We start from the raw sequence: 18,762 nt of genomic DNA on the forward strand, positions 1-18,762 counted from the left end.
TAAAACCCCAGAAAAACAACTAAATGAAGTGGAGATAGGAAACCTTCCAGAAAAAGAATTCAGAATAATGATAGTGAAGATGATCCAGCACCTTAGAAAAAGAATGGAGGCAAACATCGAGAAGATGCAAGAAATGTTTAACAAGGACATAGTAGAATTAAAGAACAAACAAACAGAGATGAACAATACAATAGCTGAAATGAAAACTACACTAGAAGGAATCAATAGCAGAATAACTGAGGCAGAAGTACGGATAAGTGACCTGGAAGACAGAATGATGGAATTCACTGCTGAACAGAATAAAGAAAAAAGAATGAAAATAAATGAAGAGAGCCTAAGAGACCTCTGGGACAACATTAAACGCAAAAATATTTGCATTATAGGGGTCCCAGAAGGAGAAGAGAGAGAGGAAGGACCAGAGAAAATATTTGCAGAGATTATAGTTGAAAACTTCCCTAACATGGGAAAGGAAATAGCCACCCAAGTCTAAGAAGTGCAGCGAGTCCCATACAGGATAAACCCAAGGAGAAACACACCAAGACACATAGTAATCAAATTGGCAAAAATTAAAGACAAAGAAAAATTATTGAAAGCAGCAAGGGAAAAATGACAAATAACATATAAGGGAACTCCCATAAGGTTAACAGCTGATTTCTCAGCAGAAACTCTACAAGCCAGAAGGGAGTGGCATGATATACTTAAAGTGATGAAAGGGAAGAACCTACAACCAAGATGACTCTACCTGGCAAGGATCTCATTCAGATTCAATGGAGAAATCAAAAGCTTTACAGACAAGCAGAAGCTAAGACAATTCAGCACCACCAAACCAGCTCTGCAAAAAATGCTAAAGGAACTTCTCTAAGTGGGAAACACAAGAGAAGAAAAGGACCTACAAAAACAAACCAAAACAATTAAGAAAATGGTCATAGGAACATACATATCCATAATTACCTTAAACGTGAATGGATTAAATGCTCCAACTAAAAGACACAGGCTCACTGAATGGATACAAAAAACAAGACCCATATATATGCTGTCTACAAGAGACCCACTTCAGACCTAGGGACACATACAGACTGAAAGTGAGGACATGGAAAAAGATATTCCATGCAAATGGAAATCAAAAGAAAGCTGGAGTAGCAATACTTATATCAGATAAAATAGACTTTAAAGTAAAGAATGTTACAAGAGACAAGGAAGGACACTACATAATGAACAAGGGATCAATCCAAGAAGAAGGTATAACAATTATAAATATATATGCACCCAACATAGGAACACCTCAATACATAAGGCAACTGCTAACATCTATAAAAGAGGAAATCGATAGTAACACAATAATAGTGGGGGACTTTAACACCTCACTTAAACAAATGGACAGATCATCCAAAATGAAAATAGATAAGGAAACAGAAGCTTTAAATGACACAATAGACCAGATAGATTTAATTGATATTTATAGGACATTGCATCCAAAAACAGCAGATTACACTTTCTTCTCAAGTGCGCATGGAACATTCTCCAGGACAGATTACATCTTGGGTCACAAATCAAGCCTCAGTAAATTTAAGAAAACTGAAATCATATCAACATCTTTTCTGACCACAACGCTATGAGATTAGAAATGAATTACAGGGGAAAAAATGTAAAAAACACAAACACATGGAGGCTAAACACTACGTTACTAAATAACCAAGAGATCAGTTAAGAAATCAAAGAGGAAATCAGAAAATACCTAGAGACAAATGACAATGAAAACACAACAATCCAAAACCTATGGGATGCAGCAAAAGCAGTTCTAAGAGGGAAGTTTATAGTTATACAAGCCTACCTCAAGAAACAAGAAAAATCTCAAATAAACAATCTAACCTTACACCAAAAGGAACTAGAGAAAGAAGAACAAACAAAACCCAAAGTTAGCAGAAGGAAAGAAATCATAAAGATCAGAGCAGAAATAAATGAAATAGAAACAAAGAAAACAATAGCAAAGATCAATAAAACTAAAAGCTGGTTCTTGGAGAAGATAAACAAAATTGATAAACCATTAGCCAGACTCATCAAGAAAAAGAGGGGGAGGACTCATATCAATAAAATTAGAAATGAAAAAGGAGAAGTTACAATAGACACCGCAGAAATACAAAGCATCCTAAGAGACTACTACCAGCAACCCTATGCCAATAAAATGGACAACCTGGAAGAAATGGACAAATTCTTCAAAAGGTATAACCTTCCAAGACTGAACCAGGAAGAAATAGAATATATGAACAGACCAATCACAAGTAATGAAATTGAAACTGTGATTAAAAATCTTCCAACAAACAAAAGTCCAGGATCAGATGGCTTCACAGGTGAATTCTATCAAACATTTTGAGATGTTTCCTTCTCAAACTCTTCCAAAAAATTGCAGAGCAAGGAACACTCCCAAACTCACTCTATGAGGCCATCATCACCCCGATACCAAAACCAGAAAAAGATACTACAGAAAAAGAAAATTACAGACCAATATCACTGATGAATATAGATGCAAAAATCCTCAACAAAATACTAGCAAACAGAATCCAACAACACATTAAAAGGATCATACACCATGATCAAGTGGGATTTATCCCAGGGATGCAAAGATTCTTCAATATACACAAATCAATCAATGTGATACACCATATTAACAAATTGAAGAATAAAAACCATATGATCATCTCAATAGATGCAGACAAAGCTTTTGACAAAATTCAACACCCATTTATGATAAAAACTCTCTAGAAAGTGGGCATAGAGGGAAACTACCTCAACATAATAAAGGCCATATACGACAAACCCACAGCAAACATCATTCTCAATGGTGAAAAACTGAAAACATTTCCACTAAGATCAGGAACAAGACAAGGATATCCACTCTCACCACTATTATTCAACATAGTTTTGGAAGTCCTAGCCTCAGCAATCAGAGAAGAAAAAGAAATAAAAGGAATACAAGTTGGAAAAGAAGAAGTAAAACTGTCACTGTTTGCAGATGACATGATACTATACATAGAGAATCCTAAAGATGCCACCAGAAAACTACTAGAGCTAATCAATGAATTTGGTAAAGTTGCAGGATACAAAATTAATACACAGAAATCTCTTGCATTCCTATACACTAATGATGAAAAATCTGAAAGAGAAATTAAGGAAACATTCCCATTTACCATTGCAACAAAAAGAAATACCTAGGAATAAACCTTCCTAGGGAGACAAAAGACCTGTATGCAGAAAACTATAAGACACTGATGAAAGAAATTAAAGATGATACAAACAGATGGAGAGATATACCATGTTCTTGGATTGGAAGAATCAATATTGTGAAAATGACTATACTACCCAAAGCAAGCTACAGATTCAATGCAATCCCTATCAAATTACCAATGGCATTTTTTTTATGGAACTAGAACAAAAGCTCTTAAAATTTGTATGGAGACACAAAAGACCCCGAATAGCCAAAGCAGTCTTGAGGGAAAAAAAGGGAGCTGGAGGAATCAGACTCCCTGACTTCAGACTATACTACAAAGCTACAGTAATCAAGACAATATGGTACTGGCACAAAAACAGAAATATAGATCAATGGAACTAGATAGAAAGCCCAGAGGTAAACCCACACACCTACGGTCAACTAATCTATGACAAAGGAGGCAAGGATATACAATGGAGAAAAGACAGTCTCTTAAACAAGTGGTGCTGGGAAAACTGGACAGCTACTTGTAAAAGAATGAAATTAGGGGCTTCCCTGGTGGCGCAGTGGTTGAGAGTCCGCCTGCCAATGCAAGGGACACAGGTTCGTGACCCGGTCTGGGAAGATCCCACATGCCGCGGAGCGGCTGGGCCTGTGAGCCATGGCCGCTGAGCCTGCGCATCCGGAGCCTGTGCACTGCAATGGGAGACACCACAACAGTGAGAGGCCCGCATACCCAAAAAAAAAAAAAAAAAAAAAAGAATGAAATTAGAACACTCCCTAACACCATAAAAAATAAAATAAAAATAAACTCAAAATGGATTAGAGACCTAAATGTAAGACCGGACACTGTAAAACTTTTAGAGGAAAACATAGGAAGAATACTCTTTGATATAAATCACAGCAAGATCTTTTTTGATCCACCTCCTAGAGTAATGGAAATAAAAACAAAAATAAACAAATGGGACCTAATGAAACTTAAAAGCTTTTGCACAGCAAAGGAAACCATAAACAAGACGAAAAGACAACCCTCAGAATGGGAGAAAATATTTGTAAACGAATCAACAGACAAAGGATTAATCTCCAAAATATATAAATAGCTCATGCAGCTCAATATTAAAAAAACAAACAACCCAGTCCAAAAATGAGCAGAAGACCTAAATAGACATTTCTCCAAAGAAGACATACAGATGGCCAAGAAGCACATGAAAAGCTGCTCAACAATAATTAGTGAATTATTAGAGAAATGCAACTCAAAACTACAATGAGGTATCACCTCACACTGGTTAGAATGGGCATCATCAGAAAATCCACAAACAACAAATGCTGGAGAGGGTGTGGAGAAAAGGGAACCCTCTTGCACTGTTGGTGGGAATGTAAACTGATACAGCCACTATGGAGAACAGTATGGAGGTTCCTTAAATAACTAAAAATAGAATTACCACATGACCCAGCAATCTCACTACTGGGCACATACCCAGAGAAAACCACAATTCAAAAAGACACATGCACCCCAATGTTCATTGCAGCACTATTTACAATAGCCAGGTCATGGAAGCAACCTAAATGCCCATCGACAGACGAATGGATAAAGAAGGTATGGTATATATATAAAATGGAATATTAGTCATAAAAAGGAACGAAATTGGGTCATTTGTTGACATGTGGATGGATCTAGAGACTGTCATACAGAGTGAAATAAGTCAGAAAGAGAAAAACAAATGTCGTATATTAACGCATATACGTGGAACCTAGAAAAATGGTACAGACGAACAGTTTTGCATGGCAAAAATTGAGACACAGATGTAGAGAACAAACGTATGGACACCAAGGGGGGGAAGCCACGGGTGGTGGGGGTGGTGGGATGAACTGGGAGATTGGGATTGACATGTATACACTGATGTGTATAAAATTCGTGACTAATAAGAACATGCTGTATAAAAAGAAAAATGAATAGAAAACACCTATTTATTAAAAAAAAAAAAAAAAGAATTGTAATTCAGGATCTGCAGCATGGCAAGCCATGTGGAAGTCCCCAGAAAAAATGGAGAGGAGAATTATTTCATAGAGGGGAAAAGGAACTTGGGAGGCCTACAATAAACAAAGACTCCATGACTTTTCATTGGCTGAATTGTGAATGTCTCTCATTGGCTAAGCTCTTGCCAGGAAGGAGGAAGAAGTCTTCTTCCTGTTGGGCTCCCATTATTGTTGGTCATAGGGCATGAGAGCTCCCCCTTCTGGTCGCCTGACCCTATATTTTTGTTTGTTTGTTTCGGTTTTTGGTTTTTTTGGCCACACCCAGCAGCTTGCAGGATCTTAGTTCCCCAACCATGTATTGAACCCGGGACCCCTGCAGTGGAAGCGTGGAGTCCTAACCACTGGCCTGCCAGGGAATTCCCTGACTCTGTTTAACTGAAGTCTCCTTGTATTAATTTTTTATAGCACTATCTGTGATCTCCTAGGACTGTCCACACTTCTTTCTAAACACTTGTTATCTTTTAATATGTTATAGACATATGTGTCATCCCACATATGTCTAACTCTCCTTCTAGACTGTACGATCCTTAAGAGTAAGCATCATATCCTGTTTACCTTTATATTTTCAGGATCTGGCAAAATAGCTGCTATATCAATAAAATAATACCACATAAACATTTGATGAAAAAAATCATTATTGAGATTATAAACAGGCAGAATGGTAAAACCTATTAGGGAAGCAAAGTACTTCTTTCTCTGAAACAAGAGGAAAGAAAGTTGTCCATATATAGCATTGCTCCTTCGTGAAGGTGTTTTCACCATTTCAAAGTTAAGGTTAAAAATCTTGGGGGAAACACTGGTTCAGCTAATTATAAATCTGTGTCCTAGATATTCATACTTTTAATTTGGCCAAACTACAAATAGTTGTAAATAAATTTTACAAGATATTCTCCAAGGAAACAGGAATAAACAAAGAATGTGATCCAGCAAATTAGAGAATGGTTCAATGGGGTGATTAACATCCCATCCATTATCAGACCAGGCTGTCCTGAGGAAGAACACACTCAGTTTAAACCTATTTTAGGACCAGGGCTAGGAAACAAGAGTCTAGGAAATCTTGAATGCCTGCAATATTTAAATATGCAGGTATCCTTTTCTTCTTCAAAGGCACTGAGTATTTACTTTGGCTGAAACTTTTTTTTTTGGCGGTACGCAGGCCTCTCACTGTTGTGGCCTCTCCCGTTGCGGAGCACAGGCTCCGGATGTGCAGGCTCAGCGGCCATGGCTCACGGGCCCAGCCGCTCCGCGGCATGTGGGATCTTCCCAGACCAGGGCACAAACCCGTGTCCCCTGTATCGGCAGGTGGACTCTCAACAACCACGCTACCAGGGAAGCCCTTGGCTGAAACTTTTGAGTGGGCTGTGTGATATTGTGATTTATAATAAGAAACATATATCTGGTCTTTATCCCCATTAAAGTCATAGAGCTTCTAAAACCCTTAGAATTTCCTAAGTGACAAAAGCAATAAAGGTGTCTTTTGTTATGTTAAAAAAAAAGCTTTTGCACAGCAAAGGAAACCATAAACAAGACGAAAAGACAACCCTCAGAATGGGAGAAAATTTTGCAAACGAATCAACGGACAAAGGATTAATCTCCAAAATATATAAACAGCTCATGCAGCTCAATATTAAAAAAACAAACAACCCAATCCAAAAATGGGCAGAAGACCTAAATGGACATTTCTCCAAAGAAGACATACAGATGGCCAAGAAGCACATGAAAAGCTGCTCAACATCACTAATTATTAGAGAAATGCAAATCAAAACTACAATGAGGTATCACCTCACACCAGTTAGAATGGGCATCATCAGAAAATCTACAAACAACAAATGCTGGAGAGGGTGTGGAGAAAAGGGAACCCTCTTGCACTGTTGGTGGGAATGTAAATTGATACAATCACTATGGAGGACAGTATGGAGGTTCCTTAAAAAACTAAAAATAGAACTACCATATGACCCAGCAATCCCAGTACTGGGCATATACCCTGAGAAAACCATAATTCAAAAAGACACATGCACCCCAATGTTCACTGCAGCACTATTTACAATAGCCAGGTCTTGGAAGCAACCTAAATGCTCATTGACACACAAATGGATAAAGAAGGTATGGTACATATATACAATGGAATATTACTCAGCCATAAAAAGGAACAAAATTGGGTCATTTGTTGACATGTGGATGGATCTAGAGACTGTCATACAGAGTGATGTAAGTAAGAAAGAGAAAAACAAATATCGTATATTAACGCATATATGTGGAACCTAGAAAAATGGTACAGATGAACCGGTTTGCAGGGCAGAAATAGAGACACAGATGTAGAGAACAAACGTATGGACACCAAGGGGGGAAAGCCGCAGAGGGGTGGTGGTGGTGGTGGGATGAACTGGGCGATTGGGATTGACATGTATACACTGATGTGTATAAAACTGATGACTAATAAGAACCTGCTGTATAAAAATTAAATTAAATTAAATTAAAAACTTAAAAGAAAAAGAGAACAGAAAAAAAAGACATTGTCAAGAAAATGAAAGACAAGCCACAGACTGGGAGGTAAATATTGGCAAATATATCTGATGAAGTTCTTATATGCTTTATACATAAAGAACTCTTAAAGAAGACAAACAACTCGATTAAAGAAATGGACAAAAGAATGAACAGACACCTCATCAAAAAAGTTATATGAACAGCTAATAAGCATGTTCAACATCATTAGTCACTAGGAAAATATAAATTAAAACTGAAATGAGATGTCACCATAGACCCACTAGAATGGTTAAAATTAAAAAGACTTACCATACAAAGTGTTAGTGAGGATGTGGAGCATCAGAACGCCTCAGATATTGCTGGTGGGAGTGCAAAATAGCACAGCCACTTTGGAGAGCACTTTGACAGTTTCTCATAAAGTTAAATACACACATATCATATGACCCAGCAATTCCACACACCGAGGTATTTACCCAAGGGAAATAAAAACATATGTCCACATAAAGACCTGCTACATGAATGTTCACAGCAGCTTTATTCTTACTGACTCAAAGTGGAAACAACTCTAATATCCATCAACTGGTGAACAGATGAATATCTATGTGGTGAATACTTCAAACTCTGATAAATCCATACAGTGGGATACTACTCAGTAACAAAAAGGAACGAACTACAGATACATACAAGAACAGATGAACCTAGGGGCTTCCCTGATGGCACAGTGGTTGAGAGTCCGCCTCTCAATGCAGGGGATGTGGGTTCGATCCCTGGCCAGGCAACTAAATCCCACATGCATGTTGCAACTAAGAGTTCACATGCCACAACTAAGGAGTCCGTGAGCCGCAACTAAGGAGCACATGTGCTGCAACTAAGGAGCCTGTGAGCCACAACTAGGGAGCCCACCTGCCACAACTGAAACCTGGCGCAACCAAAAAAAAAAGCTTAAAAATAATAATAGAAACTCCTAGAAGATATGACGATAGAATAATATTATTGTTACCTTTTGGAATGTCAGCACTAAAAAATAAATGTTGTAATGTTTTACAACTATAGACTCATATAAATTTGAATTTGTAAGGATCTCAGCACAGAAAGGATCTTGTAGGTTACCTAGCCAACCTCTGACACAGAGCAAGAATGCCCCCTGCAGCATCCCCAGAGCCTGGAAGATCAGCTGCTCATCCTTATCACTGCTGGGCAAGGCATCCAGAGTCCCACAGCTGTGGCTCTGAGGGTGAGTGGGATCTGCCCCTCTCCCTCCCAGCTTCTATGCCACTTGCTCCTGTGGGACCACACGGGGTATGGAGGATGCTTTCTGCCCCACTTGAGATATTTGAAGACTGGGGTCCTATGTCCCTTTGAATCCTCTCTATTCCAAGTTAAACATTTCCTGTTCCTTTAACTTTCCTCACACTAGAAAGTTCCTGAGCCCTCCAGCATCCAACCCACCCCCACTCCCCACCCCTTGGGCTCTGATTTGTCAGTGTTCCCTGGGGAGTGTGGTGCCACCACATGGCGGAATTGAGAGACTGATCCTGTGTCTAGTTTGGGGCACACTGCTTTTATTAGGGTAGCCTAACTTTCATTTAAAGCTCTCCCAACCCTTGTTGACAAAGGGCTTTTCAAGTTGTGAAATATATCAGGTATATAAGAAGCACTGAGTAAAATAATCACTTAATAACCCACCCCTCTGCTTTGGCAATATACTATGATGCTACATTTGCTGCAGACTTCAAAAGTCACCTTTTAAGCCACACTTTCTTCAGATAGTACAGCTACAATTGAAGCCTCACCCCTTTCACTCTCCCTTCCCTGTTTCCCCTAGAGAAACCATTATCAGAACTCTGCGTTTAAATCAACTATATTTCAATAAAAATGAAAAAAAGAACTCTGTGATTAATCCTTCCCATGTATGCTTTCATATGGTTAAATGTATGAATCAACAGTACTTAGCATTGTTTTACACGTTTTCAGCTTCAGATAAATTGTGACACACTGTATGTATTTTTCTATACCTTAAGTTTTTGAGATTTGATTCATTTTAACTGTGATTCAGCAATCCATTGAATTTTCTAAAATGTGTTTATTCGTGCCCCTGTCCGACGGGCATTTAGGTTGTTTCCATTACAGGCAATGATGAGATGAACACTGTCGATCACGACCCCTTGTGCTCATGTGTGGGAGTCTCTCTAGGGTCAGTAGCTGTGACTGGAACGGCTGCGTCATGGCATGTGTGCATTTTTTCCTTTACTAAATATTGCACACATACTTTTTTAACCACCTGATTCATGCTAAGCTTGTGACCAGCTAATGTTATCATATAAACACCTATCAAGCCCACTATGTTTTGTTTTTAAAAAGCCAACGTTGTACTCACTGAATGTCTCCTACATGTAAGACACTGTGCTAGGAACCATGGGCATACAGAAAAATGGTAGGTCCTTTGCCTTCCAGGAATTTACACATATACGAAAGCAAATCTAGGGCAGGATTGGGTCTGTATATGGAGCATCCTCACTGATGCTCCTAATTACTTATGAAAACCCACTGATGAGATGCATGCTCTGTTACTTGGGAAAGGAAGCAGAAAAGTGAAACACGACGACTATATGCTGCGTGGCTTACAGTGCCTTTCCTTCAAGGATCCCCTCCTTCATAACTGCATACACTTGTGTAGTGCTTCACAGTTTACATATACATTGCCTAACTGCTTCTCATAATCTCTTCCCTGGGAATCTGATGGGGTACCTCTAATCACCCCACAGTAGAGATGGAGGAGCTGGGACACAGAGGGGGAAGTGAACTGTCCCACATAATGACGTCAGAAATGGCAGAGCCCAAGCTAGAACTCAGGTCTCCTGACTCCAAATCAGGGCCTTCTCCCAAGTATCACCAACTGCCCAGGAAAACCCTTTGGGGGCTCTCTCTCTCTGTCCTTATATCAGACTGAAAGTTAGACATGTTATCAACAAAAGTTCACAATATTAAATCCAGTCTCCGTGGCTGGCAAAATGCCCTTGACAGCCAGTCACAAGTGTTTCTAAGGTCTCCTTCCCCTCTTCCTCTCCAGGCCTGGGTACTCAAATTCCCATGGGAAAGCACAACGCTACCTGTGACTGGAAGCATCCATTTCTAGGAAACACAGTCTTACTACATTTATAAAGCTAGGGTACAGACAACTGGAACTACTCACTGTCCTCCAGTGCATCTCCCCCTTCCCTATATTGAACCTTTGCTCGGTTCCCTCTCCTGAGTACTCTCACCTCCATTTCTACCTATCAAAATCCTGTCCATACTCTGAATAGCCATCACGACATTGAAGAAGAACAAAGTCAGAGGATGGACACTATCTAACTTCAAGACTTACTATAAAGCTGCAATAATCAAGACAGTCTTGTATTGGTGAAAGAGTAGACACATAGATCAATGGAACAAAATGTGGAGCCCAGAAATAAACCCACACTTAAGTCTTTAATCCCTTTCAAGTTAATCTTTGTATATGGTGTAAGATAAGGGTCCAGTTTCATTCTTTGGCATGTGGATATCCAGTTTTCACGACACTATTTATTGCAAGGACTATCTTTTCCCCATTTGTATTCTTGGTGCACTTCCCAAAGATTAGTTGACCACATATGCGAGGGTTTATTGCTGGGCTCTCTTGTCTGTTTTATTGGTCTGTGTGCCTGTTTTTATACCAATACCATGGTGTTTTGATTAGTATAGGTTTGTAATATAGTTTAAAATCAGGACGTGTGATTCTTCCAGCTTTCTTAAGATTGCTTTGGCTAGCCAGCAATCCCACTTCTGAGTATACACCCAAAAGAAATAAAATCAGTATCTCAAAGAAGTATCTGCACTCCATGTTTATTACAGCATTATTCACAATAGTCAAGATATGGAAACAACCTAAGTGTCTGTTGACAGATGAATGGATAAAAAAAATGTGATATATATATATATATATATATATATATATATATATTCAATGGAATATTATTCAGGCATGAAAAAAGAAATTCTGCCATTTGTGACAATATGGATGAACCTGGAGGACATTACACTAAGTGAAATAAGTCAAACACAGAAAGACATGTGTTCTCATTTATATGTAGAATCTGAAAGAGTTGAATTCATAGAACCAGAAAGTAGAATGGTGGTTGCCAGGGGCTGGGGCTGGGGGTAGGATAGGGGGAGGTGGAGAGATGTTGGTTAAAGTGTACAAACTTTTAGTTATAAGATGAATAATTTCTGGGGATCTAATGTATGGCATGGTGATTATAGTTAATACTGTATTATATACTTGAAATTTGCTAAGAGAGTAAATCTTAAGTGTTCTCACCACACACACACACACACACACACACACACACACAAAGGTAATTATGGGAGGTGATGGATGTGTTAGTTAACTTGATTGTGGTAATCATTTCACAATGTATACATATATTAAATCATCACATTGGGGCTTCCCTGGTGGCGCAGTGGTTGAGAGTCCACCTGCCGATGCAGGGGACACGGGTTCGTGCCCCGGTCCGGGAGGATCCCGCATGCCGCGGAGCGGCTGCGCCCGTGAGCCACGGCCGCTGATCCTGCGCGTCCGGAGCCTGTTGCTCTGCAACGCGAGAGACCACAGCAGTGAGAGGCCCGTGTATCGCAAAAAAAAAAAAAAAAAAATCATCACATTGTACACCTTAAAAAATCACATTGTACAACCTAAATATATACAATAGTTACTTGTTAATCATACTTCAGTAAAGCTAGAAAAAAATAATAAAAGTGAGATGATAAAAAAGAAGTGGGCCCACATAAATGTTGTCAATTTATCTTTGACGAATTGCAAAGGCAATTCAGTGGAGAAAGGATAGTCTTTTCAATAAATGGTGCTGGAATAACTGGACATTCACATGTAAAAAAATGAATCTAGACACAGACGTTACACTTTTCATAAAAATTAACTCAAAATGGATCATGGATGTAAATGTAAAATGCAAAACTTTAAAACTTTGAGAAGATAACATAGGAGAAAATCTAAGTGATCTTGGGTTTGGCAATGACTTTTTAGGTACAACATGAAAGAGAAATTTGATAAGTCGAACTTCATTAAAATGAAAAACTTCTGCTTTGTGAAAGACACTGTTCAGAGGATGACAAGTCACAGAATGGGAGAAAATATTTCCCCCAAATATACAAAGAATGCTTAAAATTCAACAATAAGGAAACAGCCAACCTGATTTTAAAATGGGCTAAAGATTGGGCCAGGGGCATCCAACAGTTCCTGCCTAACCTCTCCACAGGTCCCTGAAAATTAAAGGCCAGTGATCCTAGGAGGGGTGTATTCAGCTCCTAAGTGAGTTTTCTGATAACAAAGCCAGCCCGTCTGCAACTGGAACTATTCTTGGGTCTAAGAAGGATCAGGCAACGGCCCTCTCCGGCCCCCCAACTCCTTGCTGTTGTGGAAAACGCTTCACGTGCGTGGCTAACACATGGTCAGGATGACTACTGCCGCCACCCTGAGTCTTAGGACAACCCACCTGGGACCAATTTTTGCATCAGAATTGTGAAGCCAAAAAGATTTATTTCTGACAACGCTCCCAGTGTGTGCTTCACTGTAAAGCAGGCATAATATCATTAGCTACTTCATGGGACTGTTACGAGGCTTAAATGAAATAATACATGTACAACGCTTAGTATAGCACCTGGCACATAGCAAGTACTTAATGAACATTAGTGATTAATACTTCCATTATCAGGGCATGAGATTAGGTTTGGGGGGAGACTGTTGTGTGTCTAGAATTATTACATTATTCTCAGTTAGAAATGGCTGGTCCAGATGGTCCCCTTTGTTTTTGTAAGGAAAGGCTGGGGGAAAATACCCTAACATGAGAGGGGTCTCTGTGTTTCCCCTAAGGCAAATGCCTCTAATCCAGGGGCACATGTATCACCAACCCCAAGGCTCTATCAGTTCCCTTGGGATAGCAGCCTGATCAGTCTGAGAACTAAGAAAGAACAAAGAGACATCCCGGAGAGCCTCTTGCCTCTGAAACAGAGGGACTCAGACACTGGCAGGTGGGATGACAGTCATGCCCTTCCCGCTGGTGGGGAAGAGAAACAATTGTCAGTGACAACCTTCTCCTTGAAAAGATTCGTGACAAAAGATAAAGATTTCTGAGGCAGGGAAAAATGATTAGGTTGGAACTAACCATAACCCACCCACAGAGATGCAAATCCTATTTCGAGCAGGCAAGAGCTGGAAACAACAGGAAAGAGAGGTATATTTTTTTCCCTGGCAACTGTATCAAATCTAAGCATTCCCTGCAGGCTTAATTGCCACGTGACCTTCAACTTTATAAACATGTTTTAAAAATAACGACTGTGGCCAGAATAAGAGTTTTGAAAAGCAGCAGCCAGCAGGTTGTAAGCCTAGGTTAAATCGTTTAAAGAGACTGAAAGTGGCCGGGGACAAGGATGGATAGCCCAGTTCCAAGGAAATGAGGCCTGGTTATCACGCTGTCATGCATAGGATCACTTATTTGAATGAATCATTTCATCATCAAATAATCATCTCACACTAACAGATCTTGGAAGAAAATGAAAAATGCAATCAATTGTAATAGAAAGCAAAAGAGAAGAAAGAAAATTTACCCTAGATTCTATCTCCTCCAAATTTAACTCATTTTCTGGGTTCCCCACGTATAATCTTACTCAGTTAAGCTTATGCAGTTAAATGGGTTAAACTCCTTTTTTTCCAGGCAAAGTCCTGAGAAAGGGGTCATTTGGGGGTTATGTTTATTTTGGTGCAGAACTGATTTAGCAGAGTGGTCATGCCTGGTGAATCCTTTCTGGGATCTGTCTGGTTGGGTGATGAAGCCAGAAAGCCATGAAGCCCTGGGGCAGGAGCGTGAACAGTGGCTGGAGGGCACTGCGTGATGGAGCTGACCTTAAACAGGTCTACCACTCAGGGGATTCCCAGAAATGAGTGGGGGTGGTGGGAGATGCTGGCGGGGTGGGCTGAGATCCTCAATCAGGTGGGTGTAGGTGACAGAAAATTAAAATGTGACTTTTATGTTAACATGACCTTCCTTGTAGCCACAGGCTGGAGCTTGGGGACATTTTGGCAATACGTAGAAGAAATCTTACTTATATCCACCAGCAAGGAAAACACATAAAAATCTGAGGGATATTTTGTCTTATTCCCTCACAGTTTAAAGAAAAGTCAAGTCAAAGTCGAGAAGAGTGGAATTAACAGCCTGTTCTCAAGGATTCCCTCCCTTCTGGCACAATCCAGTTTCTCAAGGGTGGTGAAACACATCGAGGAAGGCACTCTCTTGGGGAAAAAAAAATTTTGGGTTCTTGAGAGAGAAACAGAGAAGAAATATGACAACATGTGCTCTTGGTAGACACTCAGAACCGTTTATGAAGGGCTCTTTCTTTAGGAGTTAATTAAAAATAATAATAAACAGATGCCTTTTGATGGTTTTCGTGTTTCAAAATGTTGACTTGTTACATCCAAGGATCCTCCCTGTGTTCCGGAATAACAATTTCTCCCAAGAGAAGCAGCTTAATTCAGTTCTGCAGTGAGGTTAAGAAGCGGTTGGATTGGAAGAGTACTCCCTAAAGCACCCATCTGCCTTGTGTCCAGGCTTGTGGGAGAGACACATCTAAGTGAATTGCCACACTAAGTGAATCGTCCTCAAGATGCTCACACTCTAGCAGGAGAGAGAGCTAGTGCTCAGCCGGGTGAGTAAATTCACATGTACATTAAACACTGGTTCTGCCACTACACAGACCTTCATTATGTGCCACAAATCAGCATGACTCGTGGCCCCTGAGGATGCCTGGCTTGGATGGTCTGTCGAGGGAGGACCTCTAGGTCACTTTACATGTGGGCAATGGATTGCGCTGTTCCTCCCAACGGGAAGAGGAGGGGCCGCCATGTGCCATATTTGTGGACCTGCCCGGCTCCCTTGGGCTTTATGTGGAAACATCTCCTATCTCTTCTCCAACTGAAGACACCAACGGCTGCACTTCACTTGGGACGCACGGAGCACAGGTGGTGCATAACCACCCCACCTGAGCTCTGCCATATGGTCTGGAGGAAGAATCACTTGGGGTGCTATAGCACTCTACAGTATAGAGGCAGGCAGCTGACCTTTTTGTCCATCCCGAAGCCTCAAGTCGAGGGCTGGTGGATGTTAGTTTGGCACTGCCTCAGGGACTGAGGGACTGCTCACAGGGCCCAGAGGTATGCTTGCTTCTGTTCGTTTTCTGTTTTGGTTTTGTTTTGAGGCCCTTGCCGAGATTAAAGTTTTCCAGCCCAGGCAGTTTTCTTTTCAGCTCTAGTAGCTCTCCAGTGAGAAGAGGCAGCCGGGGCAGTGAGGGAGTGCCGCTCTGGAGTAAGCAGGTGGGAGTTCTAGTCTAGTCCCAGCAAGGTATTTAACCTCCCTGAACCTCAGCTCCCAACTACTCACAGAAACAGCCCTGCCGGCTTCCAGCTAAAAACGGCTGTGACCAGAAAACTAAAGATTGTAGAATTGCCTTTTGCAAGCTACCCTCCCTTTTTACACAGAAAACTAGGTCTCTGGGAAAACCTTGGCCAAGAAGAGCACAAGGGGGAGAGAGCCACACAAGGGGGAGAGAGCACAAGGGGCAAGCCAGGCTGGGGGCCCTCCTGTGAGCCCTGGCCCAAGACGGCCTTTATGGGACACCTGGGCCTCCCTTACACAGTGTCCATATCTGCAGAGAATAACAGGCCACTTAAAAGGGTGTGGGTAGCACTTTAAAATTCACACACACACTTTATCTCATGGGCTCTTCAGACTGCACGGGCTTTTGTTGCTCCTGGAAGTTTCATCTCTTGTGCAAAGTATTTCTACCCGGATTTGGTCTTTTCCTCACCTGCTCACACCTCACTGTTCAACCCAGCGCTGCATCTCCTCAGAGCTTCGTGGCTCAGCCTCCTCTTCAGGCCGGAACCACGCCTTCCCACTTGGGACGCGTGACGTCCGGGAACTGGCCCGGAATCGGGGCCACTGGGCCCGCCCACCAACGTGCAATTTAAGCAGAAGCTGGGCCGTCTCCTTCCGCGTCAACTTGCCTGACGCTGGAGAAAGGCGACCTCTAGTGTTGGTTCTTGGAAGGGACGCAGCGGCTTTCCGCAACCGAGGTGAGGCTCCGGGGGCCAGCCCGGCAGTGAACCGAGAGGGGCTGACTTTAACTGGACTTGTTAGAGAGATGAGGAGGAAGGACAGAGGGGATTCTTGAGCTCCAGGGAGCCCAACCGTGCACATTTGGCCTCTGAGGCCTGCTCATTGTCCAAACACACCTGCCCCTCTTTTGTTAACACCCAAGACTCAGCCCACCCCTCACCCCTGACTCACCTGGCTGAAACAAGCTCACCTGCCTCTGCTACCAGACCAAACTTGGGTCAGCTCACCTGTGCACAGTAAAGCCAACCCACTGACACCTGGTTGTGGTGAAGGAAACTGCAGTGTTTATTGCAGGACACCGAGCATGGAGTCCAGGCTGCTTATGCTTAAAAGCCCCGAACTCCTCAAAAGCTTTTAGGGAAAGGTTTTTAAAGACAGGGTGAGAGAAAAGGGTGGATGATCAGCTCGTGGACATTCTTCTGATTGGTTGTTGGTGAGTAATTGGGAATCAACATCATCAACCTCCTGATTCCAACTGGTCTGGGGTCTACGTGCTTGTGGGCAGCATGCAGTTAACTTCTTCCACCTCGTGGGGGTTTTGGTAGCTGTCAAACAGCTCAAAGGATATGGCTCAGGATATTATCTATAGCCCTCAAGGAGGAACTAACGATCCTTGACTTTGTTTAATAGCTAAACTATTATTATTTTGTCTTGCTTGACTGTTTTCCTTTCTTTCTGCATTTTCTCACTTCTCTGATTAAATTTATTCTTTGGAATTTGGGGAAGGCCTAGGAGGTTAAGGTTTTTTTACAGACAAGAGGCAGGCAGAGGACATGGGGGGGGGGTCTGTTTGTGGAAGACCTGTTCAGTTACACTTCTGTGACTGGAGAAGCGGAAGGTGGAAAAGGCATCAAGCAATGTGTCTGGGTATGAACCAGGGCACCTGGTTGAACGCACCAATCCTCGGGTGGCCTCCATCTATGTCTCCATGGTCCTGCCATGACCAATCAGTCAGTCCTGTCTTCGGCAGGGCTTGTGGTGGGGAGTGTGTGAGCAGGCAAATACTGGGTGGCTTGCCCTTGTGAGGCAGTGGGACTGCCTGGTGACTGTGACTTTTCAGGGCTCCACCAACTTCATCAATACCACCCCATTCTTTGAGATGGAAAATCCACAATCTTCAGTAAAGTGCTACACTGTTCGGCTTAAAGCCCTCCTTCCCCCTTTCCCTTCTAAACAGACGACCTTGCTTAAGACCCTCCTATAAGGAATTGTAGAGGTGCCACCGGCCACAGGATGTGACGCCCATGGGGCTTAGGAGGCAGAGGCTTTAGGAAATGAAGGGTTTGGAGATGCTTGAAGGGAGAAGTGTCCATCCTCAGCACTACGCCCTCTCTCTTCCCAGTCTCGCAAGTATATTTAGAACCTATTAGTTGCTGTTTTTTCTTATGAGTTATAATCTATTTTCATTTTTATGTGACTTTATTGAGTTTAATGAGACCCCAAACTGCCACACTTACAAGGTCAAATTGAGTGTTTTTTGTATATAATTTTTGCCAAGTCTATTTCCAACCATAGGTAGGGTGACCACCCATCCCAGTTTGCCGGAAACAGTCCTGGTTTACATCTGTCACCTGGGCATAATTATTCATGGTGTTCTCTTTCACTCTGCAAAGGGCCGCACTTAGATGGTGAATTACACTGTCACGCTAATCACAGATAATCTATGTAAGAAAACATTTAGGCACTAGGATTTAGAGGATGTGAGAGATAATGTTACCAGGAATTTGAGATTTAAATGGTTGTTATAATCTTGGCGTAATTAGCTCTAAGCTTTCTGGCAGCTGAAACAGAAGAAAAATATGAAGAGTTAGGAAGTTGATTCTGTCCTGT

This window comes from Phocoena phocoena, chromosome 4, assembly GCF_963924675.1.
Source record: "Phocoena phocoena chromosome 4, mPhoPho1.1, whole genome shotgun sequence".
Classification (NCBI taxonomy): domain Eukaryota; kingdom Metazoa; phylum Chordata; class Mammalia; order Artiodactyla; family Phocoenidae; genus Phocoena; species Phocoena phocoena.